Source organism: Cryptotermes secundus, unplaced genomic scaffold (assembly GCF_002891405.2).
Source record: "Cryptotermes secundus unplaced genomic scaffold, Csec_1.0 scaffold511, whole genome shotgun sequence".
Classification (NCBI taxonomy): domain Eukaryota; kingdom Metazoa; phylum Arthropoda; class Insecta; order Blattodea; family Kalotermitidae; genus Cryptotermes; species Cryptotermes secundus.
Genome location: NW_019727101.1, coordinates 2,189,270 through 2,205,258, shown reverse-complemented (window position 1 = coordinate 2,205,258; position 15,989 = coordinate 2,189,270). Strand labels below are relative to the sequence as shown.

The 15,989-nt window shown below is 33.9% G+C and overlaps 1 protein-coding gene across 3 annotated transcripts in view; it reads right to left on the bottom strand.

Moving 5' to 3' along the window:
• Positions 1-7,101: 7,101 nt before the first annotated feature.
• Positions 7,102-15,989, bottom strand: part of LOC111864420 — a 724,828-nt gene continuing 715,940 nt past the window's right edge. For 2 of the 3 annotated variants that reach the window (XR_004513019.1, XR_004513021.1), the window contains one exon: positions 7,102-7,198. The gene's annotated coding sequence lies outside the window, so the exon portion shown is untranslated. Of the gene's footprint in view, positions 7,199-10,205; positions 10,303-15,989 lie in introns of all 3 variants that reach the window. The other variant, XR_004513020.1, reaches the window with a different exon arrangement.

The following is a 15,989-nucleotide window of genomic DNA, read 5'->3' as shown; positions in this document are numbered from 1 at the left end:
TATAAAAAAAAAAAAATTATGTAAATTTTGCACAATAAGAAATTTGAAAAGGGGGGGGGGAGGGAAATTAGATAATTTCTTAAATTTAATTTGCTTTTTCAGAAAAAAAAAAGATGATAGCTGGTATTCATGGGGCTATATACTGATTTTTGTATGAGAAAATTTTTGATAAAATACTGGGCCTAACCAGTAAAATAAATTAATAAAACTCATTAATTTGTCATGAAGAAATTTAAATCCATTCGTAACTTTTAAATACATCCGTTATAAAATAAATCTAGATTTAATTCAGTCTGGGATTAAAAATCATACTGGACCCAGTAAAAGGCCTACAATTTATGAATTCATAGTCCTGTAGTCAACTTAGACACTAGAGGTTAAGTGAGGAGGGGAATTACTGTGGTTTGTGGTGTATTTTGGGTAGAAATATTTAGGTAGGCCTATATGATTATGTAATTCTGCTTACCTCTATTTAAAGCCTGCGTGGGAAATTTATGATAATAACCTGGATTTCATAACAGAATTTCATGCTGAAATATATATATATGTGTGTGTGTGTGTGTGTTTGTCTTTGTGTGCATCTGTATTGTTAAGGTGAAAATAAATTGTACCACATTGTCTATTTCTTGTGGGCCTAAGTAAGACTTTAAGAAAATGCAAATAATTTTCAACAAATGCAAATTATCCTAAATATTATTTAAAAATATATATATAAATATTCATGTAAAGGGATTATTTTAATTTGTAAGTTACTTCTTAATTTATATTTAATACAGAAATTATTATAGATATTCGAGTGAAAATTATAAATCTCAAGAATGTAGAGTAATAAATGTACTACAGTAGTAAATTTATTGTAGCTAATTTTCTAGCAAAATAAAAAGCATATGCTAATAAGAGATTAAAATACCAAATAAATAGGCTTAAAAATTGCCTCTATCATTTATAACATTAACGTAATCTACAAGTTTCAGAAGGAAAAAAAAGTTAATTATTAAAGCGTCTGTTTTTCAGGTGGCAGTCTTCTCCATCGGTCTGTTTAATATACAGGATATAGGGAGCTCTCATTACGAAAATGAGATTTCGAGTGAATGTCATTTAAACGGAAAGAGGACACGCTGTTAGTTCAGGGATCAATTGAAGTTGTCAAACATTGATTTTGTAAATGACCCAGAGTCATGTTTTCACCAGGTACGTGCTCATGACTGGTTTACCCTCATTTCCTTCAATAACGATAAAAACAAACAAATTTTTTGTGTGTGGTGTACACCCATCCTTGAAGTCCCATATTATTCCGTACAGTGCACTAACGACTTAAGGCACGGAACAGTTTGCACAGGGAGGGGGTCCATCCACCTATTCATGCAAACAACTTTGGAAACCAGACGACGTGGTATAGAATTTCGAGGAGTACACTCAACACCAGCTCTCAACTCAGCTTACAGCGAACTAGCAAGAGCCCAATGTTTGCACAGGCTGTGTCGTGTAAGTATGACTATATATATATATACTTTGGTCAGCCCATGATCCTAGGGACTAGTGGGTGGAGTGCACGAGGGCCAAGATGAAAAACTATAGGCCTCAATAGGCCCATCTAACAACAAGAGCGCGCATCCCACCAGCAACCCATTAAATATTATAATATACTCCTATATGCTATATTTTGAAAGTATGGCTGCTCTGTAAAATGTGTTACGAAAGAGAGAGAATTTGAAAAGGTAAAGAGGAGGGGGTAGAGTGGGTGAAAGAGAAAGAGAGTTTTTGGATGGGAGGTGGGGACAATATTATAAAATCCGGCAGAGCGAAATTAGCATGCCTTTCATCAACACAAATACAAACTGACCAATTGCTGCGATGTAGGACGTGCGACCGAGTTGGTGGAGTTCGGTTAGGCCCAAGATGGCCTCCGGAAAACTCGAATAGTGTTGAGACTATGATGGCCACCAACAATCGATATTCGAGTCTCCCTGCTCAAGTCCGCCATGTTGAAGCCGTCAACTCAGACCCTCCCACTAACACTCATCGCTTTTTTTATTTTCATCTCTAGTTTTTACTGTTCCCCCCCTTCCCACCTCACGGTATTACCAGATCCGGGCAATGTTCCCCTCCCCAGACGTCGCGGGGAAGGGTAATGAGATGAGGGTGGAGAATGGCCGCCCCGGTCACATAATAAATGTTGGTACTTTGTACAGATCCCAACGCCAGCATCCGTTTCTCGCTCTCTCTCTCTTCCAGGACGAGGGAGCATTTTTCCAACGTCATTCAAGGGGTGGAGCAAAGCTGCAACAAGAGTCCTGGAGGGAGAGGGAGGGTTAGCAGGAGGAGCGAAAAATTGTAAAGACATATAAAAAGGCAGAAGGGGTGGAGCCTAGTGAAGGATTGGTAGAATAAGCCCGCCCAAAGGGGTAGAAAGGGGATAAAGGGAAGTTCTGCTGCTAACTTCCAATAAAAAAAGGGATTGAAAAAACCTGCCCCTTGTCTGTCCATCCCCTGGGTGGAGTCCTAGATGTCTAGGGTTACAAATGGGGGACCGGCTTGACCGCAGCAAAGAAGTTAGAAGACAACACCTCATTTTTTCGAGGCTCTTAAACTCCTCCTCACCCTCCCAACCCTGCCCACATCGCGCCGAGTAACGGTAATTGCGCCCCCAACCAACAGAGGAGGGCACAACACATTCAAACAGTGAAGACGGAGAGAGAATGAAAATAAACGTGGCAGAATATTTTACTTTTTTTTTTATCTGGTTTTGTGGCAAAACTCGTCTTCTCAACCGATCCTAATTTGAAACTACAGCCCAGGCAGACTGCGTTTAGTTTTTCCCTTCGTCCGTGTGATGCACCGAGCAAACCGAAAACAATTTAAGCCAGGAAAAGGTCTCAAATTCCTCATTGGCCGGAACTTTACTGGATGTATATAGGTATGCAACTGCCAATTGAGAGCTTCTAAATGTAAATAAAACATATTCCGAGATACTTCCATAGAATTTAGATAATAAATCTGGACCTCTAAGTTGTTTTCCACATAAGGTAAAAGAAATTCTGTAACGTTTATGCAATGGTTTTTGCAGTTACATAAGTATAAAACAAATACCCTGATACGTATTACCATAGTAAAACTACTGTTCGGATTCTATGTAAGGTTAAGGTGGTATGGCCTACGTGTATCCCAGGCACTTAGGCACTTGATAACGCCTAATAAGCACCGATAAATTCTGCAGTAGAAGAAAGCTGATTTTGTGAATGCAAAATTTCTTATAGCCTATAATGTGTTTATTGATTATACTTTTAGATGCCTATAAAACGCTTGAAATAAATGTATAAGATTACTTTTACGTAACGAAATCCCACCCTATATTTACGTAGACTTAAATACATATATTTTAATTTCTACAGATTCTAATAAGCGTAAATAGTAAATTTATTTTGTTTTCGGCAGGCAGCCTATTCTCACACAAGAAAACTCATAGGGTTTTGTGAGTGTCTTGGGCAAACCATTATGATATGAATAGTTAATAATTCGAGGAAAAAGTAAATTAAACTTGAGCCAGCGCGTATCAGTTCTGTATAGATTATTATGACAGAAATATTAAGGCATTAACTTCTAAATGATAATATTAGATAACAATTTATAAAGCCACACAACGTATGGGTCAATTTACGAATAAAATTAACAAACTGGGCAATATGTTCTAGGACAATACGGCCACCTTGAGACCTACTAAGAACTTCCCAATTACAAGAAGAATAAGACAAATAATGATTTAATTTTAATTAGCAATTTTAAGCCAGTTCAACAGATGATAGATAAGTTCTACCGTGCCTGTAATTATTGCAAGTAGATGAAATGGGATTTGTACATATAATTTAACATAAAACAGAATATATAAACAGAAATAGGCCTAAGAGGAGATTTTCACGTGATTGAAGTCACGTTCTAACGGCAGATTAGGTGCCCTAGTGTAAAATCTAGCATCTATTGAGCTACAAGTCCTAAAGGCTTATTTAAGCGAAAGAATTCTCTTTTTTAAATGTCATTCGTAAGGCCTATACTAATATTTATTTATTTATACGAACACTGTCCAGGAATAATCGTGTGCTGTGTTCGTATGACAACTTCAGATCATTTTCAGGGGTCCACATTTATTTATTTATTTATTTATGTGACTAGTATTCAAAAATAATCGTGTGATGTTTTGGTATGGCAACTTCAGATTGTTTTTAGGGGTCTACTTTTATTTATTTATTTATTTGTATGAATACTATTCAGGAATAATCGTTTGCTGCGTTGCTATCACATCTGCGAACTATTTTCAGGGGAATATATTTATTTATATAAACGTTATTCAGGATAGATCCTCTGCTGTGTACATATGAGAACTGGGCCATTTTTCATTAGTGCATCGACCGTTGAATCCTCACTTAGGCCTGCAGCCTATATCAACAGACATTAATGGTACTGGGCGTGTTTTTACGGAAAATAATTACAAAGCATTTTCATAGAATTTAGTATATATTTAGGCTTCGTATAACTGATAATGTCCTAACTTAACATTTTAAGTAGAGCTACATAATAATGTATATCTCGGACAAATAGCTCTGTAGTACATTGATATCCAAGATTTTGGAAACAAATTTCTTGGCAATAGGCTACTGAAACCAATCAGACTATTCAGTACGTTATGTCTATTTGCTTAATTGATTATATGCGGCAGATACTTCACAACTTACATTATATTCACTCCATTTAATAAATTTCAGCCATTCGAGTCATCATCATCATCATCATCATCATCATCATCATCATCACCATCCTCTAAATAGTTAGGCCTCTTAAGAGATGTTACTGATATTTCGAAAAAAAAACTTCTCTTATTTCGGAGATCTTTAAAAATTTATTTTCTTTTGGTTGATATTTTAAGAACCTGCTAGAATTCTGTCAGAACTTATGCTCTCACTATGTTTGTTCTTGTTTATTCTCTATTTTTTTATAAATTTTATGATTCACGTTATGTAAGGTTCTGTCATATCGTTTTTGTTTCTTTCTGTAACACTCGTAAGGGTTCATCCCGCTGTATTCACGAAACGACATGCTGCTGTTTATAACTCATCAATTTATCAGGACGTAAGGGACTTGGGTACCGAAGATGAAAGTACATTCATAGGCCCATATCATTAGATGAATTTTGATATCAATATAAGAAATAAATACAAAAATTTGAATTTATTACTAAGCTTACATGTTATTAATTACTTTTTAAATAATCATTAATTTTTAATCAAAATAATTGATAAAATAATGATTATTTAAGTAAAAATTGACCTAAAAATTACAAGCAGTTTAGGTCTTATATTATTTCGTGAACATAGATCCAAAATTGAATTAATTAAAATCACTATTTTATTTATGATAGATATTTTCTTCAGGCAAAAATTATAGAAAAATTATTAAGCAATAAACTTCCTGTTAGGCCTATATAGTACCTTAATATATCTGCTTAGAAATAGTTATAAATCTAAAATATAAAGAATATGTTCTTTATGTCAGTTTGTAATTATTTGAATTAATGAATTATCAAAACATCATATTACCCTCAGAAAAATATTAGAAGGTTTTACTTAACCAGTTTCGTAATATAGGCTTATTTTTAGAGTGGACAAAACTCTAAATTTGTCATAATATATGTCTAAGCTAATGCTCCAGTATTTATCATAAAAATTCTTTATTCATGGCTCAATAATGAAAAAATGTCATAATTAACCATGGATAAAATTGGTCTATTTACTAATTTTCTTACTTAAAGCATCGTACCACAAAAAAAGAAATCACTTTAAAAAATTGGTCTACAAGCAGGCATGTATAATTATTATACCAGAAATACGTCTTTTATTAAATTGTAATTGTAATTTCAGCTGAAGTATTGAAAAATTCAGTCATTCGCTCGTCTCTTACAGGCCTATTTCTGCTGTCATGGTTACAAGATTTCTGAATTATCGAATTTAACCTGATATATCCTAACCTATCAGCCTTCAATGTTTTATTCTATTTACAGTAAAACTAAGTAAGTGGTAATTATATAGAATTATAGAATAATTATATAGAATATAATTACCAAAAAAACAACAACCGTAATTATGGTAAAACTAGTGTTAATAATAACTGTTACGTTTTTACCTTCTTGCCGGCTGTTATTCATAATTACCAACGCCTATTGGTAACTAGAGTAAACAGAAATTTATAATCCAATTCTTTAAATTTGCATGAATAATTCTGGCAATCTTAATAGAGCATCTTATCAACCTCTGAATAAGGAAGGATTTTGCCCATTGACAACAGAAATATGGGTTTTAATACATTTACAAAAGGACATCGGTACTTATAAACATTAACCAGTAACTGTTCATGATTACCAGTAAAATTTATTATTACAATGAGAGGTTACGATATTTAAAATTTTTAGATAATTCTGGTGCATTTTCGTTATTATTCATGATGAAGAATTTAGTCATACCTATCGCAACATACACATTTCCCCTACTTGTGAAATTTGTGATTACTTGCATAAGGCTGCAGTTTCGCCAAATGTTAAAATATTAATATATTACATACAACGTCAGAAAGTCACGTCATTTACATAATTCATTTACACCAACTGACTATTTTAATGATAATAAGATTTATAAACATACGCCTATTACTGCTAGTAGGCCTATATATATTTTTTTTGTAAATAAAATTATCCTACTTATTTAACAAATATTTACGTTATGTGCATAGGCCTAACTCGAACCGGAAGTTATACCTTAATTTAGCCTCTAATTTTATTCATGTTTAGAAAGCTGAATTAAGAAATTTATACCAAATTCTATATATTCAACGTCGTAAATTATCTATAACTACAAATAATTCAATCATTGTGTCAATTTTATAGAATTTAAACTCAGAATAAAAAATTAGTAACAAATCTAAATTGGATTAGTAATTTACGACTGTTCAGGTTGTAAAACCAATAGATATAAGCCCTATTATATGCAGACATAGAAACTGAGTTAGATATTCTATACAAATAATGAAATAAAGTTAAAAATTTTGACTCACCAGAAATGTTTCGTTTACGAGAAAATATGAAGCCTCTTTTTCTCCAGGTGCTACATCAACCACAAATAGGCACTATTCGATTCGCAGAGGCCATTCATTACAGCTGTAAACAGACAAACATATTATGTGAGCTGAGTATTGTAATTTCAGGAAAAAAAAAACAACTGTAAAATTCTATGAAAATATTGAGCTATGTTATTTACGGCATAATAATACTAAGAAGCCTAAATATTGTCAGAATATTTGAAGGTAAGATAATTACAGGATTGTATTTAGCTAATTCATTTTTCTGTGTATGAAATGTTTTTTTATATAGAGATTATTATGTGAATATTTCCTCTGTTATAGAAAAACAAATTATTATGTAGGCCTATAAATTTCACTGGCAAATAAATACTGGGACCCACAGTTCTATTAAATGGGGCTAATTTCCTACTCTCTCAGTGTATAGAATACTCGCCTATAGCGTAGAATGGTGAACATGGCCTAACCGAGACATAAACCTGGGACTTACTTGTAGAGACGAGAACAGATAGAAAGAAGAATTCATTCAGAATAGCCAGAACCCCGGTCAGAATTTGAATCGAGGGCCTACTGAGTAATTTACCCCTAATAAACAGAGGGAATTTCGTAAAATTTCAGAATATAAAACTAATTTTTTAAATAAAATTACCAACTTCCAGACCCTCAAACTAATAAGTTAAACCCCTTAGTAGAAAGGAAAGAAAATGTTAAAATTTCTTGTGAGAAAATAATTGAATAGAGAATAAAAATTAATTCGTATTACTTATGAAAATTTTAGCATATATTTTTAAAATAGTAGCAACAAAAATAATGATAAAATAGGGTGTGCTTATAATTCACTATTATAGGTTGAGGTTCCTATAAGAAATTTAAAGTAAATCTGTAAATTTAGTTTTCTATAAAGAAATATCGCTCAATAGTTACGTAGACTGAAACATGTCCAACTTATGGAACCAATATTTCTTCAAATTCTAATAGGCCTACTTATTAGATATGTTTAATAGACGCAAATATTGTAGATCCTCTTAATATATGAGTTCTATTCCAAGAGATCTCTTACTCTATAAACTAAGAACATGCAGGTGAATTAAATAAGAGTATGAGAAAATATACGATAAGTACGTATTTCTGTTTTGAAAAATCTGATTTATAAAATTTATAGTCTTATTATAAATATATTTAGGTCTTGCTGAACACATATATTTATTCTATTAGTTATAGGATAAAATGGTAGAATTGAGAGTAGTATATTCTTGGATGTAATACCGTGTAGTCCGGTAGAATTTCATCGACTTTTCTGACTTACTGCCTCAATCTTGACGGTCCAAGATAAGCTAATCTAGCAAATAAAAAAAAACAAACAACTTGTTTTGGCCTGAAGATGGAGGCTGCGCATTCCATTGAAGCCTCACAAAGATTCTATGGGACTGCACAGCGTCATAGCGCATAATATAGATCACTTCGAGGACCTCAAACGAAAATGGAAATATAAAGATATGAAATATGGAGCAGAAATTTTGCATGAGAAATCGACCTTGACCAATGCTGAGGTACGGCATCAGAATCTCAGAAAATTATGCGTGGAGGAACTGAGAAAAATCGAGATATTCGGGCAAAAGATCCTGATTCAAAGTTTCTTGAATATGGAACATTACTGCTAACTTCTCGAGAGGGCCATACTACATTTGTCAAATAGCCTCCTTAACACAGGCCTGTTTTATGAAATATCTGCAAACGACACTTCAGGTTTTTTTCGATAACTTGCTTTATGAATCAGGCTTGTTTAACGACACTTTCAGTAGCTCAGGTTATATTGTGTCTAATGGTGAGTTGGTTTCCTCACGACGCTGTCAAAATCTATATTACATAGTGAAAAGTAGAAGAGTGATCAATAAATATTGAACTGAAAAGAAATCGTAAGGAAGTGTTGATGGTTTAATCTAATTACTTTCGTGGCATTTGTGTAGAGGGACTGAGGAAAACCGATACAATAATGTCAACATATACCATATCTTTGCCGAGATTAAAATCCTACATCTCTCGATCACGTGTCTGGTGATTTACTACCATGCTAACCACTTAACGCGCATCCTACGATGGTCTGCTGATGAACAATAATTTGCAAAGGATGTTGAATGAAGCAACTGTGGCACAATTCCAGACACTTTTCTGGAAATTCCGTGGAGCGACTGAGGAATACTACGAACATTTCAAATTGAGGATAACAGGCTTCTGCGCCCAGATTTGAACACGCGACCTGCAGAATATGAAGTAGGAGCATTACCTATTTGACTTCAAAGTTAGGTGTGTATGGATGACGGTCGTCGCTTACTCAAATATTTTGCTCTCTTGCGCCCATGCAGAAAATCTGCAATCTTTCGGAAATATTCTTGTTGTTCCTGGTTGTTATTTACCCACAACATCTCTAGGATTCGCACACACACAACACACGTGGCCTTCATAAACTTTATTTTTGTGGCTTTCTGGACCGATGCATGTAAATAAAACTGTATTTCTCGCTATAATGACTTATATGTACTTATAATTTCACATAAGTTAACACGTAGTAGTACACACCATAATTTAATACAAACTTATTTCGTTACCATGGTTACTATAAAATATATAAAATTTACATAATCTATGTCATCAATGTCCTGGTGTTTTTCTTTTAGACGACAGAATAAGAAGAGGAACCATCTTTTACTCGAAACCACACATGTGACAACAAAACCAATATTTGTTTTTTTCATTTTTATCTCTCTAACACGAATATTTTGCTTTTATGTTTCTCTGATATGTGCAGTATGAAAGAAGGTAGGGCTGAGAGTGGTGGAGAGAAGACAGACAGACGGACATTTCGTTATTATATATATATACATAATATATTGTAGAATTGTGTAATAGACCTACGTGGATAAGGGCATTTCCTTTACACTTCTTAACAGAAAATATAATTTTCGTGTACACTGTTGGGAAATACGTCTATGTACACTTAACTCCTACATGAGATAACTTAAGTAGAAACAGCTCTGTTCCGTGACCGCATCTTACGCGGCAACTCACCGGTCAGTGAACCGGTTTACCTCCGAGAGTGAACCCGCAGGTGTGACGGCCCCGACACGCGTGTCCGATTTCACCTGCTCGCGTTAAGAACAGCATCGAGTAGTCGAGCACACTGCACTGTAATTTCAAATGGAAGTTATTAAAGCTTCTTAAATAATATGCTCTATACATAGGCATATAAAAATTAATATGACCCTAACTAGCTAGAAAAACACGCGATTTCGGGTTACCATAGCAACGAATTGTTGAGCTACTTTGCATAAATGTAAGTTTTGTGGTAGATTACGAATCAGCGATCAGTTTATTGTTAACCCACATTCCTTATTTTGTTTCTTTGTCTGTATATTTCCTAAATTATTTATTATTACACATAAAATCACCTAGTTGTCTGTGTGTCTGTGACCCCCCCCCAAAAAAAATTCTTTCGTTTCAAGACGGTCTGAATCTTATCAAAAAGAAAATAGGCGATTAGTTGTTCCCAGAAATTTTGTCTGTATTATGTGTAGATTATATTTTTATGTAGATATGAAGAGTAGCATACAACATACTACATAAGGAAGAAGGTTTACGACTACCTGTGCGTGTTATTCTTGGGGCATATAGGGAATTTTCTGGCCCCTATGCGTCATTCTTTAACGTTTAGGGGTGAAAAGAAATATGGGAGAAACACGCTGAATTATTGAAAGCTCATGTAAAAAGATGAGAATTTCGACTGAATTTTGACATTTATATTTTGAAAATTTCTGAAAAATTAAAGTTAAGTTTACAATAAGCCGGGATATCTCGGTCGGTATAGTGACTAACCTATAGACCAACGACCAGAACAATTTCGGGACCCACACAGGCTCCTATCCAGTGAGTAGTCGGGAATATTTCACCAGTGTAAAGAAACCGGGATGTGAATGTATGGAGGTACACTTCCATTCCTCCATTCTTCATGACGCCGTGTTGGTTAACTAAGCACAGGATAACTGCTTATATTTTATCTGCATTGAACTTGATAGAATAATTTTATACGCTAAGAAAAAGCTTATCTTCGGCTCCTGCCATCTTATGGTCTTATTCGTAACTGCTAGACTATATTTAATATGCCTACAAAGGGACAATCCAACAGCAAGGCCTAACCAAATTTTTTATTTTATTACATGCTTCAGACCGGCCCTGGGGCCCACCCAGCCTCATATCCAGTGAGCCCCGGGAGCACTTTCCCTGGCGGTAAAGCGGCCGAGGCGTGACCACTAACTTCTATCCAGTGCCAAGGTAAAAATGTGTGGAGTTATACCTCCACTCCCACATATGTCTTCATGGCATGGTACTTAGTTAATTATGCACACGAACAATTTTATATATATTTTACCTTAAATGACGCTTTGTTTCTCGGCGAAATCAGTATGTGAACTGTACAGCTTTGAATAATGGGATGAATGATGAATTTGAAGGATTTGAAAGGAAGCGGATGTTGCCTAATTGAAGTAATATTCATATTTTTGCCTGGAGGGCCTGCTGAAAACCACGTAAACCTCATTTAGGCTAGCTGGCGCTCATGACGACATTCAAACCGAATATCTCCTCAATACGATTCAAAAGCGTTACGGCTTGGGCCAGCTTGATGGTCACTTGCATACTTTGTGGTTAATATCTGAGTGAATCAATACCAAACAAGAAGCGTACGAACTCCTGAGTTGTAACGTCGTGAAATTTGGAGACAGAGCGACGCTTCGGAGGAACATATCGCCTACATCTTTATTGTTGAAGAGAAAGAAAGGCAAGAAACAGTTGAGTTTGCAGTTTTTTTAGCTTAAATTTAGACCCTGAAATTTGAAGCGATGTTTTCCCCCGAAACGTCGAGTTCTTTCCGAATTACACGCCGTTACAACTCAAATTCACAGCCGTGAGAGCCTGAAATCTAACGACACTGAACAAACAATTGACGGGGTAAATACACGAGTATATACTAAATTCAATCGCCTGGGTTGTGACACCGTGCAATCTTGTATTTGGATACCAATGCTTTGGAGTAACATTTTACTCCATCTTCAAGGTTAAAGTGTATTGTTTAAAATCCTATAAGTTTTATTACATTCGGATACAAATTTCCGAAATATGCCTATGTTCCCTGATTTTCAAGGCTGTATTTTTTCGTGAATAGTATGTTCCTCCGAAACGTCGGTATATTCGTAAAAGACTACACGCCTATGACAACACAGTGGACCAACATCGCACCCAATAACACGTTAAAATTCATGGTTTCATGTCACTTAGTTTATAGGAATATTTTAAGTATTTAAATTAAACTCAAAATCAATTGAAGCAGGTATACATAAACCAAAGATTAAGAGCAATAATTTTCCTTTAGCTTAATTTAAATTTTTTATATTTTCCGAAAATTTAATTTAATTTCTTTGTATTCTCCTTATGTAGATTATTTATTTTCAGAATACCCTTACCGAATACAAAATTCTCACGTCAGTGACAATGTACATTAGGCCTACTGTCTTCTCCGATGTCACCATATAGAGATAAACATAAATTAAATGAAGTTTCAGAAAAATGAACTGCCTCCATCTTCAGGGTTGGCGACTAGAATTGCTACTTACTTATTTTCTCCGCTTATATTTCGACACAAAAAATATGAAGTCGAAATGTTCCTCCGAAACTTCGGTAAACAACTAGACTACAAAGCGTCACATCATAGAATATTATATTCTTCGTCATTCTTGCTAAATTTTATGTAATTAAATCACTTTCCAACACAAACACATTAATTAAATAAAGTTCATTCGCATACGAAGATTCGTATTACTAAATTTCGCTCATAAAGCTTTTATAATGAAGCCGCATACTCTGGTCTCGGTATGCCACCTGAAAGCGCACTCGTCAATCCGAAATTCCTCCCGAACAAAGACGGAAACAAAGTAACTTAACATCACCTTGTCAGTTCGCCTAATGCTCTATTCTAGTGCGTATCTTGTAGAAGTTTTCACTAAATTCTAACAATTTTAAGAATTTTTTCAATTTTTATACTAGTTTTTTATACCACAATAGTCCTGAATGGGCATAGAATAAAGCGATCTTTACATATTTTGTTTGAGGACTCAAAATCGACTATTATAATGATGTAAATTTGGCCATCAGCACAAGATGGAAACATCTTCAAGATAACTGTGCCGCTATGTGAACAATACCATAACAAAGGGGGACACCTTCATGTACACAAAATAAACATTAAACACCTAAACTCTACACTTATAAACTACCTACAAGGGATACACGAGCAAATACTAAGATAACCATCTACATGACAATTGGTTATAAAATCTACAAGACATAAGTTAGAAAAGGACCCGCACACGGCACATCGGCCTATGATTTACCAATAAGCACTAACAACGGCAACAGTAAACTCTTTTTAGTCTTAGCTTAAATTTCAAGATTACTTTGAGTAATAAACTCAGAACTAAGCATATAATTCGAGGACTTATTTAATTTAAAACATATTTAATCACATTTTCAATAACTTTTTAACTAATTTTAAGGCACATTACATTAATATGTTTACTAAATCTAAATAATAAAATTCCCGATATAATAGGATTTAAATATTTCTAATTTTTAATTCTTAATTTTAGAGAACAACAGAATATCACCAGATTTTGCCTATATTATTAGTTTACATTCTCCATTATGTGTATTCGCTATAATAATAATGATACTGCTACTACTAATAATAATAATAACAGGTAATAAAGTATGGATCCACATTTTTTGCTATTACTAGGGGGTGGGACTAAGTCCCTTGTACTGCGGTAACTTCTGGCCTATTGTACCAGCCCCAGATGATAGGTGAGGGTGATTGTGGAACAATTGGTGGAATGAAGATTGGCAGGGGAAACCGAAGTACTCGGAGAAAACTGGATCCACATTAAGACAACACATATCAAAAACTTAGTTTCTCCTGTAATTTCCCCGATGTTTACCTAGAAAAGGTCGAAACATATATCGTACATCTTCGCATAATAAGTGAACAATAGTCATACATTAGTATCTATTTTTTTTAAGGCACTCGTATGCTATGCTGACGACCCAGTTTACACGATTATCAGACCACGGTATGCAAACCATAAAGATGACGACTCTAATCTTTGCAATTCTTTGGTTGTTCGGGAACATAACCTCCAAAAATAACTTTCTGCCTATTACAAATAGCGGTTCGCGTTAAGAAGTTTTTTGCAACAGTAGTTAGGTTGCTATCTTATTCTTTCCTCTATTACGGATGATGCAAATAACTAGATATTTCATATTTATTTAACCAGTTTCGAATGTTTTTATATGTAGGTGATAACACTACGTAATCATCTAATGTTTCAAACACTAGTACATAAATTTAAATATTTTGTTTTGAGTAACTTATGCTTGCAGTGTTACTTCTCCTCTTACCCAGTGTTATTTTACTATGCTTAAAAATTTATTTTAAATTTTTTTCTCATTAAATTTAAGGCAGATTTTTTTGTTAAGTAGGCCTAATTATCTCTAATATCTGCGTGTTTTAATGAATTCTGCATATTTATTTTAATGCATGTCCATAATCTATGTACTGAAATGAATTCAACTCCTACATTTTTTCTTCCAAACAGGCAGAAGTTACATAGGCCTATATCCATAAATGAAATTCTTCAGCTGAAATTCATTGTGAAGTGATGAATTAATTCTATATTCTTCTTCATGACACGGTATAAGCACTGAAAGCTAACGCAACTTCACATATGCATTTACCTCCTTCAAGGTCTTCCACAGCCTATGGATCCTTCGGATTATACTACAGCATTTTTCACCAAGAATTCCATCCAATCATAGTTATATTTATTAACTTTATTTTATACTGACTGTATTTTCGTTTATTTCCTCATATGTTCATTCTTAATGTGGTATATTCTAGACTAGCCTTAACTCTGCTTAACTGTCTCATCCCTACTGTACTGCTGTATTGCCTTTGTTCAATCGTCCAAAACTCAATTTACGACGTATATAGCAAAATTGAAAGAACCACCATTTTATAATATATAACATGCGTTTCTCTCATTGGTTTAGTGTTCAGAGCCCTTCTTAAACCCATTCACATTCAATAACAATCACAGAATTCTGTTATTTAAGTCTTTGTCCAATTTATGGAGCGTGTAATGACATAATTGAATTTTTAGCATTTTGCCGTGTTACAAGTGCATGATAGGTATAGGTGTGTTATGTTTTATTTAGGACTGTATGTCATATTCTACACAGTATTAATATTTTTGCAGTTAGTATTAAAGCACTGGTTGTATTCATAGTCGTTGTTTACATTCCCTACAGAACGGACAGTACTTTGTAAGGTGAGGCACCGACTAAATAATTAACATTAATATTACTATATCTACGTCACGAGCCTACAAAATAATTCAGTATATATATACAATATATAGAATACTCAAATTTGTCCGTGAGAACACAAAAAAATCACAAAATCCAATGACTGACTCGATGATGTAAAACATCACTCGAAGAATGTTATTCTTGTTTTATATTAAAACTTTTGTTTAATATAATCTAATTTATTTTATTTTTACGCCAAGTATTTTAATATAATTAATATTATTGTATCCAATTTTATTAGTACTGCAGTTCAGTGGTGTATATATGTTAGCCATGTATTTGCTTGATGATGTCTATTTATAGCCGAAACATATAGCAGAGCCAAACTAGGCACTGGCCTTAATATTTTTGTGTTGTGAAGGTTTTAATAAAGAAATCATAAATTTATTTTATTTTTT